Raw genomic sequence first — 14,281 nt, 5'->3', positions numbered from 1 at the left:
TGAAAAGTTGGCCTCCAGCTGAGACCACTGTTGGAGGAAGTTCTAGAAACTTCAGAATGTAGATCATGGCTGAAAGAAGTAGTTCACTGGAGATAGTTGCTTGAAGGTACCTTCCAAGGTCCTTTCCAGTCACACTGTCTATTTCCTGAACAATCCTTTACATTCACATGCTTTCAAGGCAGTGATGGTCTGCCCAACTACTACAAACCATGTCACTGTGGAAGGAATGCACTGCCACCTAGAACCAATATAAATCCTTCTGGCTTTCAGTTGTTTATATAAGGCACTTTGATCACAGTGCCCAAAGGAAGAATGCATCATGTGGATTGTCAGGTACCTGACACTGGTAAGATTGAGACATTTTCTACTTTCTTAATCTTTTTTATCTCTGTGATAGGCTACAGATCTCCATATTCCCAATTCTAGTAGTTTTGTTATTCTTGAGGTAACAAATGGTTCAATATAAGACATAGAATCTATTTTCCAAATTTATGTACCTATTTGAATATTTTGAGGAATTTCATTATTTTATGTTTATAGGCACAAAGCGTATAGGAGGATACTTCTCTTTTGCCTGCTATGAAACTCTATTAGCACATATTAATTGTACAAATATATATAATACATTTATAATATATATTTTAAATATATTTATATGTATTTCATAATATATAATGCATATCTATAGTGCATTAATTATGCCTGCCCTTTTACTTTTCCCCTAACATCCTCTTTTCTGATACCCCCTCTTCTACTTACAGATCATCTTTAATTTTCTTCCTTATTTTAAGTTCAACATATAATAGAAAACAAGAGCTATTCATCTTTCTGTGACTTATTTTCCTGTGAATAGTGTTGTAATTGGCATGTGCATGCATGTTTCCCATGCTGGTTATTGTGCTTCACGGGTGTCACCATTGGATAGGACTACTAACTGCTTCCCTCCATTGGCAGCTTGCATAGGATTTTCTGGTACCATAGAAGCTGGACATCAGGAAGAGGCTTTCAGCTTAGATCTAGTTCAAATAGTCTGAGTTATGTGTCCTAAGTCTGAGGTCTGAGAAGTCTTCAGCAACAGGGGCTTACCATGAACCTCTGAGAGGCATCAGAGGGCTACTGCAGTTATTTTCTTTCTTTCTTTTCTCTTTATGGGCCCTCCATCCAGATCCCAAATAAATACATGGAGATTTATTCTTGCTTATGAATGCCCAGCCTTAGCTTAGCTTGTTTCTTGCCAGCTTTCCTTGCTCCTCCTTCTCCCAAGCCTATATTTCTCTTCCTACTTATTCTCTCCACCTGACAACCCTGCTTATCCCTCTCTTACCCAGCTCTTGGTCATTCCACTCTTTATTAGACAGGTGTTTTAGACAGGCAAAGTAACAGCTTTACAGAGTTAAAGTCAGCATAAAAGAATGCAACAAGTCTTGCATCTTTAAACAAATATTCCACAGCATAGATGAAAATAACAAACCTTAAAATTATATTCCACAACAGGCTACAGTAATAACCTATATTATTGGGAGAGTCACATGGACTACATACTCCTGTATATATATATGTGTGTGTATGCATATGTGTGCAACATAAATGAAAGTGAGGGGGCCCAGCAACCCACCTGGGCAGCACTGTAGAGCTGACATTGCTGTTGGGGCACAGGTGCTCCAACATATTTTTAATTGGATGAGTTGTTGCCCTTGACTTTTTGGAGTGCTTTTAGCTTTTTGTATGTTCTAAATTATAACCTTATAATAGAGCCCACTAGATTATAAAGTATGACTTGTCAATATATCACTATACCTAATTTGTTAACATGTCATTTATAAATATTGTGTTGCTTGATAAACTAAATTGAGAAGCAAGTATTTTTTCTTTCTTTTTAACTTATTGCTTGCTTTTTTGTGTTTCCTGGTTTTAATGTTATCATTATGTTGCTCTCAAGAAGTAAATTTTAAATAGTCTTCCACTTTGATGCTCAAAGAGAATTTAAATTAGATAGAATTATAATCTGTCTAGAACTTTTTAAGTTCATGTGTAAGTCCCTCCAAGCCTGATAAAAATATGTGTCATGTTTCCATTTTGTGGAAAGAAATAATGGTAAGGGGTCTTTCACTGTACATTTTTCACAATTTAGCCTCCAGTAAATCTTTATCCTTGAGTTCTGTTCTTCATTACTCTATTTTAAGAAACGAATTGTGCAAGAATTGGTTTACACAGGACACACCTGCCAGAAGACCTGGTAGGCTACCCACAAATGGCCTTCCCTACTCTCCAGCTTCCAACAAACCAGATCCTCAGTTGTCCATCCCCCATATTTTTTCTGTGCCTCAGCCCCCAAATCCAGAAGATAGCTTCTGTCAAAACACAGGCCAAGCCTGCTACAAAACAATGTAGGGTGCCCATCCCTCCACCTCCTCCACTTTCATGGTGTACACACACACACACACACACACACACACACACACACACACACACACCACACACTATGAAATCCTCTCCCCTCTTTGTGGCCATATCCTAGCCAGAAACTCATACAGAGATTCGTTGCTGTACCAGAGGCCACACCAACCACCAGACCTCCTGCCTTCAATTTGGGCAGATACTCTCAGCTGGAACAGAGACCACACAGGCCACTAGAAGTCCAGTCCCCAAATTGGGTGGAGAACCCCTGCTCAACCACAGATCACAAGGGCCAGAAGACCAGACCGAAAAGAGAAACCAAGGAACAAAATACCCATCCAACAAAAGCAAACCCAGAAATGGGCACCTAGACCTATAATCATCCCAAACCTAGATGCCTAGATGCCAGTATAAGAGTACAATCAACAATAATGAGGGCAATATGTTACCACCAGAGCCCAGCTACCTCACTACAGCAAGCCCTGAATTTTTCCAACAGACCTGAAGCATAAAAAAGAGACCTTAAACACAACTTTATAAGGATGACTGTGGTACTTAAAGAAGAAGTGAATAAATTCCTTTAAAAAATTGATGAAAAGACAAACCAAAAATTGGAGGAAAACGTAAATCACTCAAAAAGCAAACTTTTTAAATTCATTTTTAAAAACTGTTGAAAGAAATGAATAAATGAAAGTTTTCAGGATCTCAAAATGGAAATAGATTAATAAAGACAACACACAAATAAAAAATTCTAGAAATAGAAAATTGAGGCAAGCAAACAGGAACTACAGAAGCAAGCAGACTTGGGGGCAGACCAAACCATCCAGTGACTGCAGCTATGGAAATCTTGGAACTGCCTGCACCCACTGGGAGAGAGCCTTGGACCTGTACCCATGTGTGGAGATGGAAAGACACCACCTACCCCCACTGGAAATAGGGATGGAGAGTGACAGTACAATAACACATTCAAAAACTGGAGTTGAGGATTTGGCTTAGTGGTAGAGCACTTGCCTAGCAAGCTCGAGGCTCTGGGTTCAGTCCTCAGCTCTGAAATAACAAACAAAAAAAAGAACACATTCAACCAACAGAAGACAAATATGACTCTACCAGAGTATAGGGATTCTACAAGAGCAAGACCTAAATATCCCAATGCAGATGAAGCAGAAGACAATGACCTTAAAAACAACTTTTGAAGATGATACAGGCTCTCAAGGAGGAAACAAGAAAATCCCTTGGGAATCAGTCTACCTCAAGATCCAGCAATTCCATGCTGGATAGCACTAACATTACTAAATCTCAATTTACACATAAAACCCCACAAACTTATGGTAGGAGACTTCAACACCCCATTCTCACCACTAGATAAGACTGTCAGACAGAAACTTAACAAAGAAACAAAGGAACTAACAGAAGATATGACCCATTTGGGTTTAACAGACATCTATAGAACATTCCATCCAAACACAAAAGAATATGCATTCCTCTCAGTGCCACATGCAACCTTCTTGAAAATTGACCACATACTCAGCACATAGGCAACCTCAACAGATACAAAAAATTGGAATAAACCCCTGTATCTTACCAGACTAACATGTTTTAAGTTAGAATTCAGTAAAAACACAAATTGCAGAAACCCTACAAAATCATGGAAATTCAACAATACACAATTGCATCACTCCTGTGTCAAGAAAGAAATAAAGAAAAAAATTAAAGACTTCCTAGAATTCAATGAAAATGTAGAAAAAACATATCCAAACTTATGGTGCAATTTGTAAGCAGTGCTAAGAGGAAAGTTCATAGCACTAAGTGCCCACATGAAGAACCCAAAGAATAGTCAAACTAAGGAATTCACAGCATACCTGAAAGCTCCAGAACAAAAAGAAACAAACTCACGCATGAGGAATAGATGCCAGGAAATAATCAAATTGAGGGCTGAAATCAATAAAGTAGAATCAAAGAAAACAATAAAAAAGATACAGTGAAAAAAAAAAAGAGTTGGTTCTTTGAGAAAATCAACAAGATAGACAAACCTCTGTCCAAACTAAACAAAAGGCAGAGAGAGAACATGCAAATTTACAAAATCAGAAATAAAAGGGGGACAAAACACTGGACACTGAGGAAATCCAGAGAACCATCACGTCATACTTTGAAAACCTGTACTCCAAAAAAATTGGAAAATTTAAATGAAAGGACCAATTTTCTGTATAGATAACACTTACCAAAATCAAATCAAGAACAGATGAGCAATTTAAATAGACCTATAACCACTAATGAAATAAAAGCAGCCATCAAAAGTCTTCCAAACAAACAAAAAAAAATCCAGGGCCATATGGCTTCAGTGCAGAATTCTACAAGAAATTCAAAGAGCTGATTCCAATACTCCTCAAAATGTTACACACAATAGAAGCAGAAGGGTCATTGCCAAACTCTTTTGAAGAGGCTACAATTACCTGGGTAACCAAGCCACACAAAGACAAAATTAAGAAAGAGAAATAAATAAAAACCAGTCTCCCTCATGAACACTGATGCAAAAATACTAAATTAAATACTGGCAAATTGAATCCAAGAACACATCAGAAAAACCACCATCATCAAATAGGCTTCATGCCAGATGCATGGATGGATTAACATACAAAATCCATCCATGTAATCCACCATATAAACAAATTGAAAAAAAAAAAACATGATCATCTACCTAGATGCTAAAAAATCCTTTGACAAAATCCAACACCCCTTTATGATAATGGTGTTAGAGAGATCAGGGATAGCAAAATCATACCTAAACATAAAAAAGGCAAGATACAGCATTCCAACAGCCAATACCAAACTAAATGGAGAGAAACTCAGCGCAATTCCTGTAAAATCAGGAAAAAGACAAGGCTGTCCACTCTTTCCACATCTCTTCAATATTGTACTTGAAGTTCAAGCTAAAGCAATAAGATAATAAAAGGAAATCAAGGGAATACAAATTGGAAAGGAAGAAGTCAAACTTTCACTATTTGCAGATGATATGATAGTTTACATAAGTGACCCAAAAAATTCTACCAGGGAACTCCTACAGCTAATAAACACTTTCAGCAAAGTGGCAGGATACAAGATTAGCTCAAAAAATCCATAACCCTATTATATACAGAAAATAAATGGACTGAGAAAGAAATCAGAGAAACATCACACTTTACAATAGACAAAGACAACATAAAACATCCTGGGGTAACGCTAACCCAACAATGAAAGGTATGTATTGAAAGAACTTAGAGTCGTTAAAGAAAGAAATTGAAGAAGATACCAGAAAATGGAAAAATCTCCCATGCTCTTGGTGAGGTATGATCAACATAGTAAAAATGGCAATCTTGCCAAAAGCAATCTACCATTTAATGCAATCCCCATCAAAATACAACCACAATTATTCACAAAACTAGAGAGAAAAATAATCAACTTTATATGGAAAAACAAAAAACGCAGGACAGCCAAAACAACCCTGTACAATAAAGGAAGGTCCAGAGGCATCACCATCCTTGACTTCAAGCTCTATTAAAGATCTGAAGTCCTGAAAACAGCTTGGTACTGGTACAAAAATAGACAAGTAGACCAATGGAATCCAGTTGAAAACCCTAATATGGACCTGCACACCCACGAACAACTGATTTTTGATAAATAAGCTAAAAATATACAATGGAAAAAAGAAGGCATCTTGAACAAATGGTGCTGGCATAAGTGAATGTTGGTGTGGAGAAGACTGCAGATAGATCCACATTTATTGCTATCCACAAAACTTAAGTCCAAATGAATCAAAGACCTCAACATAAATCCAGCCACACTGAACCTCTTAGAAGAGAAAGTAGGAGTTACCCTCAAAAGAATTTGTACAGGAAACCACTTCCTGAACATAACAACAATGGCACAGACTCTGAGAATTACAAGTAATAAATGGGACTTCCCAAAATGGAGAAGCTTCTGTAAGGCAAAGGACACAGTCAACAAGACAAAACAGCAGCCCTCAGATTAGGAAAAGATCTTCACCAACCTCACATCTGACAGAGAGCTGATTTCCAAAATATACAAAGAACTCAAGAAGCTAGTCACCATAACACCAAATAATCCCATTAAAAAGTGGTTTAGAGAATTAAAAAATGAATTCTCAATAGAGGAATCAAAAATGGCTGAAAGGCACTTAAGAAAGTGCTCAACATCCTTAGCCATCAGAGAAATGCAAATCAAAACAACTCTGAGATACACCTTACACCCATCAAAATAGGTAAAATCAAAAACCACCAATGATAGTTTATGATGGAAATAATGTGATGGAGAAAGGGGAGCACTCCATTGCTTGTGGGACTCCAAACATATACAGCCACTTTGGAAATCAGTCTACATCAAGATCCAACTATTGGCTCCCTGAATCTGGTAGCACTCCTCTCTTCCATTCCACCGACCAACCCAGGAACTAGTGAGGAGACTACCAGGAGAGGCAAGCCCATCCAGAGTTGTGGACATTGAATTCCTGGCCCCCACACACCACTGGGTCACAAGAAGAGATAAAGAGACCCTACCTGCACCCACTAAAAGAATATACGGGAAGAAGATAGAATAAGAAACAGAAAGACCAATATGACACCACCAGAATCTAGGGACTCCACTCCAGCAAGATCTGAAAAGCCCAATGCAGAGCATGAAGATAAGATGCACCTCAAAAATTATCTCAGCAAGATGATAGAGACCTTTCAAGAGGAAACAAGAAAATCCCCAAAGAAATAGAAGAAAACGCAAACAAAAAATTAAATGAAATGGAGGAAAAGACAAACCAAAATTTCAAGAAATAAACAAATCTCTTAAAGAATCTAAAGAAACCCAAGAAAAAACATCCAAACAAGTGAAGGAAGTTCTTGAAACAGTTCAAAGCATGAAAGCTGAAATAGACACAATAAAGAAAACACAGAATGAGACCATGCTGGAAATGGAAAGGTGGAATAAACGATCAGAAGTAAAGATGTGAGTGTAACCAATAGAATTCAAGAGACAGAAGAGAGAATCTCAGCTATTGAAGACTTGCTAGAGGATATACATTCATCAACCAAAGAAAACCTCAAGTCCAACAAATCCCTAACACAAAATATCCAGGAAATATGGGACATCGTAAAAAGGCCAAACCCAAGAATAATAGGTGTAGAAGAAGGTGAAGAAACACTGTTCAAAGGAACAGAAAACATATTCAACAAAATCATATAAGAAAACTTCCCCAACCTACGGAAGGATATGCCTATGAAAGTACAAGAAGCTTACAGGACACCAAACAGACTGGACAACAAAAAGAAGTCCCCCAACACATAATATTCAAAACACCAAATCTACAGAATAAAGAGAAAATATTAAGAGCAGCAAAGGAAAAAGGCCAAGTAACATATAAAGGCAAACCAATTAGAATCACACCCAACTTCTCAATGGAAACTCTGAAAGCCAGAAGGTCTTGGATAGATATCATACAAGCACTAAGGGAGCATGGATGTCAACCCAGACTACTGTACCCAGCAAAACTTTCAATCACTATAGATGGAGAAAACAAAATATTCGATGACAAAAACAGATTTAAACAATACATATCCACAAATCCAGCACTACAGAAGGCTCTGGAAGGAAAACTCCAACCCAACGAACCACACATAAAACCACACACACTTATAGTAGGAGACTTCAACACCCACCTTACACCACTAGACAGGACCACCAGACAGAAACTTAACAAAGAAACAAAGGATCTGAAAGAAGTTATGACCCAACTGGGTTTAACAGATATCTATAGAACATTCCATCCAAACACAAAAGAATATACCTTCTTCTCAGTGCCACATGGAACCTTCTCAAAAATTGACCACATAGTTGGCAGCAAAGCAAATCTCCACAGTTACAAAAGAATTGAAATAACCCCATGCATATTATCAGACCACCATGCATTAAAGCTAGAATTCAACAGCAATACAAATTGCAGAAAACGTGCATTCTTGTGGAAAATGAATAACCCCCAATTGCACCATTCCTGGGTTGAGGAAGAAATAAAAAAAGAAATTAAAGACTTCCTAGAATTTAATGAGAATGTAGACACAACATACCAAAACTTATGGGACACTCTGAAAGCAGTGGTAAGAGGGAAGTTCATGCCCATATGAAGAAACTGGAGGAAAGTCACATTAGAGAATTGACAGAACAACTGAAAGCATTAGAGCAAAAAGAAGCAAACACACCAAGGAGGAAATAATCAATCTGAGAGCCGAAATAAAATAGAAACTAGGAAAACAGTACAAAGAATCAATGAAACAAAGAGTTGGTTCTATGATAAGATCAATAAGATAGACAAACCTCTAGCCAAACTAACCAAAAGGCAGAGAGAGAGCATGCTAATTAACGAAATCAGAAATGAAAAGGGGGATATAACAACGGACACTGAGGAAATCCAGAGAATCTTCATGTCATACTTTGAAAACCTGAACTCCACAAAATTGGAAAACCTAAAGGAAATGGACAGCTTTCTGGATAAATATCACTTACCAAAATTAAATCAAGATCAGATAAACAGTTTAAATTGACCTATAACCCCTAATGAAATAGAAGCAGTCATCAAAAGCCTCCAAACCAAAAAAAGCCCAGGTCCAGATGGCTTCACTGCAGAATTCTACCAGAAGTAAAATAAGAGCTAATTCCAGTACTCCTCAAACTGTTCCACACAATAGAAGCAGATGCGATATTGCCAAACTCTTTCTATGAGGCTACAATCACTTTGATACCCAAGCCACACAAAGATATGACTAAGAAAGAGAACTACGGACTGTTATCCCTCATGAACATCAATGCTAAAATACTCAATAAAATATTGGTGAACCGAATCCAAGAACATATCAGAAAAATCATCCACCATGATCAAGTAGGCTTCATCCCTGGGATGCAAGGATGTTTCAACATGCGAAAATCCATCAATGTAATCCACCATATAAACAAACTGAAAAAGTAAAACTACATGATCATCTCACTAGACTAAAAGCCTTCGACAAAATCCAACATCCCTTCATGATAAAGATCTTGGAGAGAACAGGAATAACAGGAACATATCTAAACATGATAAATGCAATATACACCAAACCAATAGCCAACATCAAACTAAATGGAGAGAAACTCAAATCGTTTCCTCTAAAACCAGGAACAAGACAAGGCTGTCCACTCTCTCCATATCTCTTCAATATTGTACTTGAAGTTCTGCCTAGAGCAATAAGACAAGAAAGGGGGATCAAAGTGATACAAATTGGAAAGGATGAAGTCAAACTTTCACTATTTGCAGACAACATGATAGTCTACATTAGTGCGCCAAAAAACTCTACCAGGGAACTCCTACAGCTGATAAACACCTTCATCAAGGTAGCAGGACACAAAATTAACTCAAAAAAATCAGTAGCCCTACTATATACAGATGATAAATCCGATGAGAAAGAAATCAGGGAAACATCACCTTTCACAATACCCACAAGCAACATAAAATATATTGGGGTAACACTAACCAAAAAAGTGAAAGACCTGTACAATAAGAACTTTGAGACTTTAAAGAAAGAAATTAAAGAAGATACCAGAAAATGGAAGGATCTCCCATGCTCTTGGATAGGTAGAATTAAAATAGTAAAAATGGCAATCCTGTCAAAAGCAATCTACAGATTCAATGCAATCCCCATCAAAATCCCAACACAGTTTTTCACAGACATTGATAGAACAATACTCAACTTTATATGGAAAAATAAAAAACCCAGGATAGCCAAAACAACTCTTTACAATAAAGGATCTTCTGGAGGCATCACCATCCCCAACTTCAAGCTCTACTATAGAGCCATAGTTCTGAAAACAGCTTGGTATTGGCACAAGAATAGACTGATAGACCAATGGAATCAAATTGAAAACCCTGATATTGACCCACGCACCTATGAATACCTTATTTTTGACAAAAGTTCTAAATCTATACAATGGAAAAAAGATAGCATCTTCAACAAATGATGCTGGTACAATTGGATTTGGACATGCAGAAAATTGCAGATAGATCCATACCTGCCACCATGCACAAAACTTAAGTGCAAATGCATCAAAGATCTCAGCATAAATCCAGCCACACTGAATCTTCTAGAAGAGAAAGTGGGAATTACCCTTGAACAAATTGGCACAGGAGACCACTTCCTGAACATTATGCCAGTAGCACAGACATTGAGGTCTGCAATTAATAAATGGGACGTCCTGAAACTGAGAAGCTTCTGCAAGGCAAAGGAAACAGTCAGTATGACAAAATGACCACCTACAGAATGGGAAAAGATCTTCACTGATCCCACATCTGACAGAGGACTGATTTCCAAAATATATAAGGAGCTCAAGAAGCTAGCCACCAAAACACCAAACAATAAAATTAAAAAAGTGGGTGCAGAACTAAATAGAGAATTCTCAGCAGAGGAATCTGAAATGGCTGAAAGACACTTAAGAAAGTGCTCAAAATCCTTGGCCATCAGAGAAATGAAACTCAAAACAACCACTTCACACCTGTCAGAATGACTAAAATCAAAAATAACAAGGACAATCTATGCTGGAGGGGATGTGGAGAAAAAGGAACACTCCTCCATTGCTGGAGGGAGTGCGATCTTGTAAGACCACTCTGGAAATCAGTATGGCGGTTGCTCAGAAAAATGGGAATCAATCTACCTCAAGATCCAGCCATTCCTCTCTTGGGTATACACTCAAAGAGTGCATGTCCATACAACAAGGACATATGTTCAACCATGTTCATAGCAGCATTGTTTGTAATAGCCAGAACCTGGAAGCAACCTAGATGCCCCTCAACTGAAGACTGGATTGAGAAAAATGCAGTACATTTATACAATGGGGTACTACTCAGCAGAAAAAAAGCAATGGAATCTTGAAATTCACAGGTAAATGGATGGAACTAGAAGAAACCATCCTGAGTGAGGTAACCCAGTCACAAAAAGACAAACATGGTATTACTCACTCATATATGAATTTTAGACATAGAGCAAAGGATTACCAGCCTATAATCCTCTTCACCAAAGAAACTAGGAAACATGAAGTTCTCTAAGGGGTAAATGGTCCCCAGGAATGGAAGTGGCATGAACTCCTGAACTAATTGGGGGCATGAGCGTAGACGGGAGGGAGCTGCTACAATAAGAGCAAGAGAAGAGGAGTAGAGGAGAGGAAATGGAGGGGCAGAAATATTGAGTTGGGGGAAGAATAGAGGAGAGAGAGCAGGATGAGAGATACCATATCAGAGGGAGCCACTATAGGTCCGAGAAGAGATCTGGAACCAGGGAGATCTCCAGAGACCTACAAGGATGACACGATCTGACAATCCAGGCAATGGTGGAGAGGATAACCTAAAAGCCCTTCCCCTAAAATGAGATTGATGACTTCTCTTTATGCCATCCTAGAGCCCTCATCCAGTGGCTGATGGAAGCAGAGACAGACATCCACAGATATACACTGAGCTGAAATCGGGAATTTAGTTGAAGAGAGGGAGGAATGAAGAGCGAAGCTGTCTGTACCAGGTTGGAGAAACCCACAGGAACAGTTGGCCTGAACAAGGGAGAGCACATCGACCCCAGATGCTGTCGGGGAGGCCAGTACAAGACTGATCCAGACCCCTGAACATGGATGTCAATAAGGAGGCCTCTGCACTCCAGGGAGCCTCTGGTGGAGGGTTAGTATTTTTCCCTGGTGCAAGAAGGGCTTTGGCTGCCCATCCCATGTGAAGGGTTACACTCTGGCCCTGGACACATTGAGAAGGGCCCAGGACCAGCACAGGAAGATTTGGTGGACTTTGCAGAGCCCCCGTTGAGGGCCCTACCCTGCCTGGGGAGTGGTGGTGGATGGGGGGGGTAGGCTGGGGATGGGGGACAAGGGATGGGGGTGAGGGGAGGGAGAGGGAGAAGGGCCTAACATATGAAACAAGCTTGTTCCCTAACTAGAACTTATAAATAAATTTAAAAAAAAACTATTCCACTCTTAGGCATATACTCAAAGTACGAACATTTATACAAAAAGCACATCTCTTCAACTATGTCATAGCAGCATTGTTTGTAATAGCAAGAACCTGGAAGCAACCTAGATGCTCCTCAATCAAAGAATGAATAAAGAAAATGTGGTACATTTACACAATGGAGTACTACTTAGTGGGGAAAAAAATGACAGAATGTTGGAATTCTCAGGCAAATGGAAGGAACTAGAAGAAACAATCCTGAGTGTGGTAACCCACTCACAGAAAGAAAAAACATGGTATATACTCTCTCATATATGAATATTAGACTTAGAGCAATGGATTACCAGCCTATGGTTCACAACCCCAGAGAAGCTAGGAAACAAGGAAGAACCTAAGAGAGACATACATCTACACCTGTAGAAGGGGAAAGAGATAAGATCTCATGAGCAAATTAGGAGCACAGAAGGAGCATGAGGAGGATAGGAGCAAAGGAGGGGCAGAGCAGAACATGAGTGATCAGGAAGATCAAGGCTAGGGAAAAATAGAGAAGGAGAGCAAGAAAAGAGATACTTGCATAGAAGAAGCCATTATAGGTTTAAAGAGAAATCTGGCACTAGGGAAATGTCAAGAATGACACCCACAAGAATGGCCCCAACTAAGAATCTAAGCAATAGTGGAGAGCTAAGTAAATTCCCTTCCTCTATAATGAGATTGATGACTACCTTAAATACCATCCTAGAGCCTTCATCCAGTAGCTGATGGAAGCAGAAGCAGAGATCCACAGCTAATCACTGTGCTGAAATCATGGAATCCAATTGTAGAAAGGAGTGATGAGCAAAGGGGTCAAGACCATGCTGGGGAAGCCCACAGAAACATCTGACCTGAGCGCAAATGGGAAGACAGGGACACCAGTGTGACAGATGGTGAACCAGCCTAGGTCTGAACCAGGCCTTCTGAACATGGGTGTCAGTTGGGAGACAAATGCAGTCTATGGGACCTCTGGCAGTGGAACCAGTATTTATCCCTAGTGCACAGACTTTGGGAGCCCATTTCCTATGGGGGGATACTCTCTCAGCCTAGATACATGGGGAAGTTTCTAGACCCTTCCTTAAATGATGTGACAGACTATGATGATCCCCCATGGGATGCCTCACCCTCCCAAGGGGAGTGGATGGGTATGGGGATGGCTTAGGAGTGGATGGGGGGCATGGGAGTATGGGAGGGAGAAGGAACTGTGATTAGTATGTAAAATATATTGTTTTTAATTTAAATTTCAAAAATAATATTAAAAAATGTTTTTCCTAAGCTAGAAAGTTGGCTTAGAAGATATGATTGCTTGATGCTTCCAGAAGGGACTGGAAGGGATTTGAATTGTATCCCTCATCGGAGGCTCCCAATTGCCTCTAACTATAGCTCTAGGGGATCTTCTGGTATCCAAGAGAACCCCATGTATATGCACACCCACTTGCATCAAATCCAAACCCATGCACACAAACATATATACACAAAATATTTCTATTGTTTTTAAGATTATGTTTCCCTCTTAAGGGAAATATTAAACAATACAAAATCAACTATAATTTCTAGTAAATTAAATGATGAAGGTAAACATAATTATCCCACACTAAGAGAGAAAGTTCCTTATTTCAAAGTTCTCTTAGGGTTTGTAGTTTTTAATAATCTTGGGTCACGTTAGTATATCTGCCCTAGGGTATGTCATGGTTTAAAGTGCAAGTGTCCTATTCTACATTTTTTTTTTACTTTTATTTATTTATTTTATTAGAAATAAGCTTCTTTTACATGTCAATCCCAGTTCCCTCTCCCCCTCCTAGCCTGCTCACCTATCCTAATCCCTTTCTGCTCCCTAGAAAGGATGAGGCC

The sequence above is a fragment of the Cricetulus griseus genome, chromosome 2, assembly GCF_003668045.3.
Source record: "Cricetulus griseus strain 17A/GY chromosome 2, alternate assembly CriGri-PICRH-1.0, whole genome shotgun sequence".
Lineage (NCBI taxonomy): Eukaryota > Metazoa > Chordata > Mammalia > Rodentia > Cricetidae > Cricetulus > Cricetulus griseus.
This window is presented reverse-complemented; position numbering follows the sequence as displayed.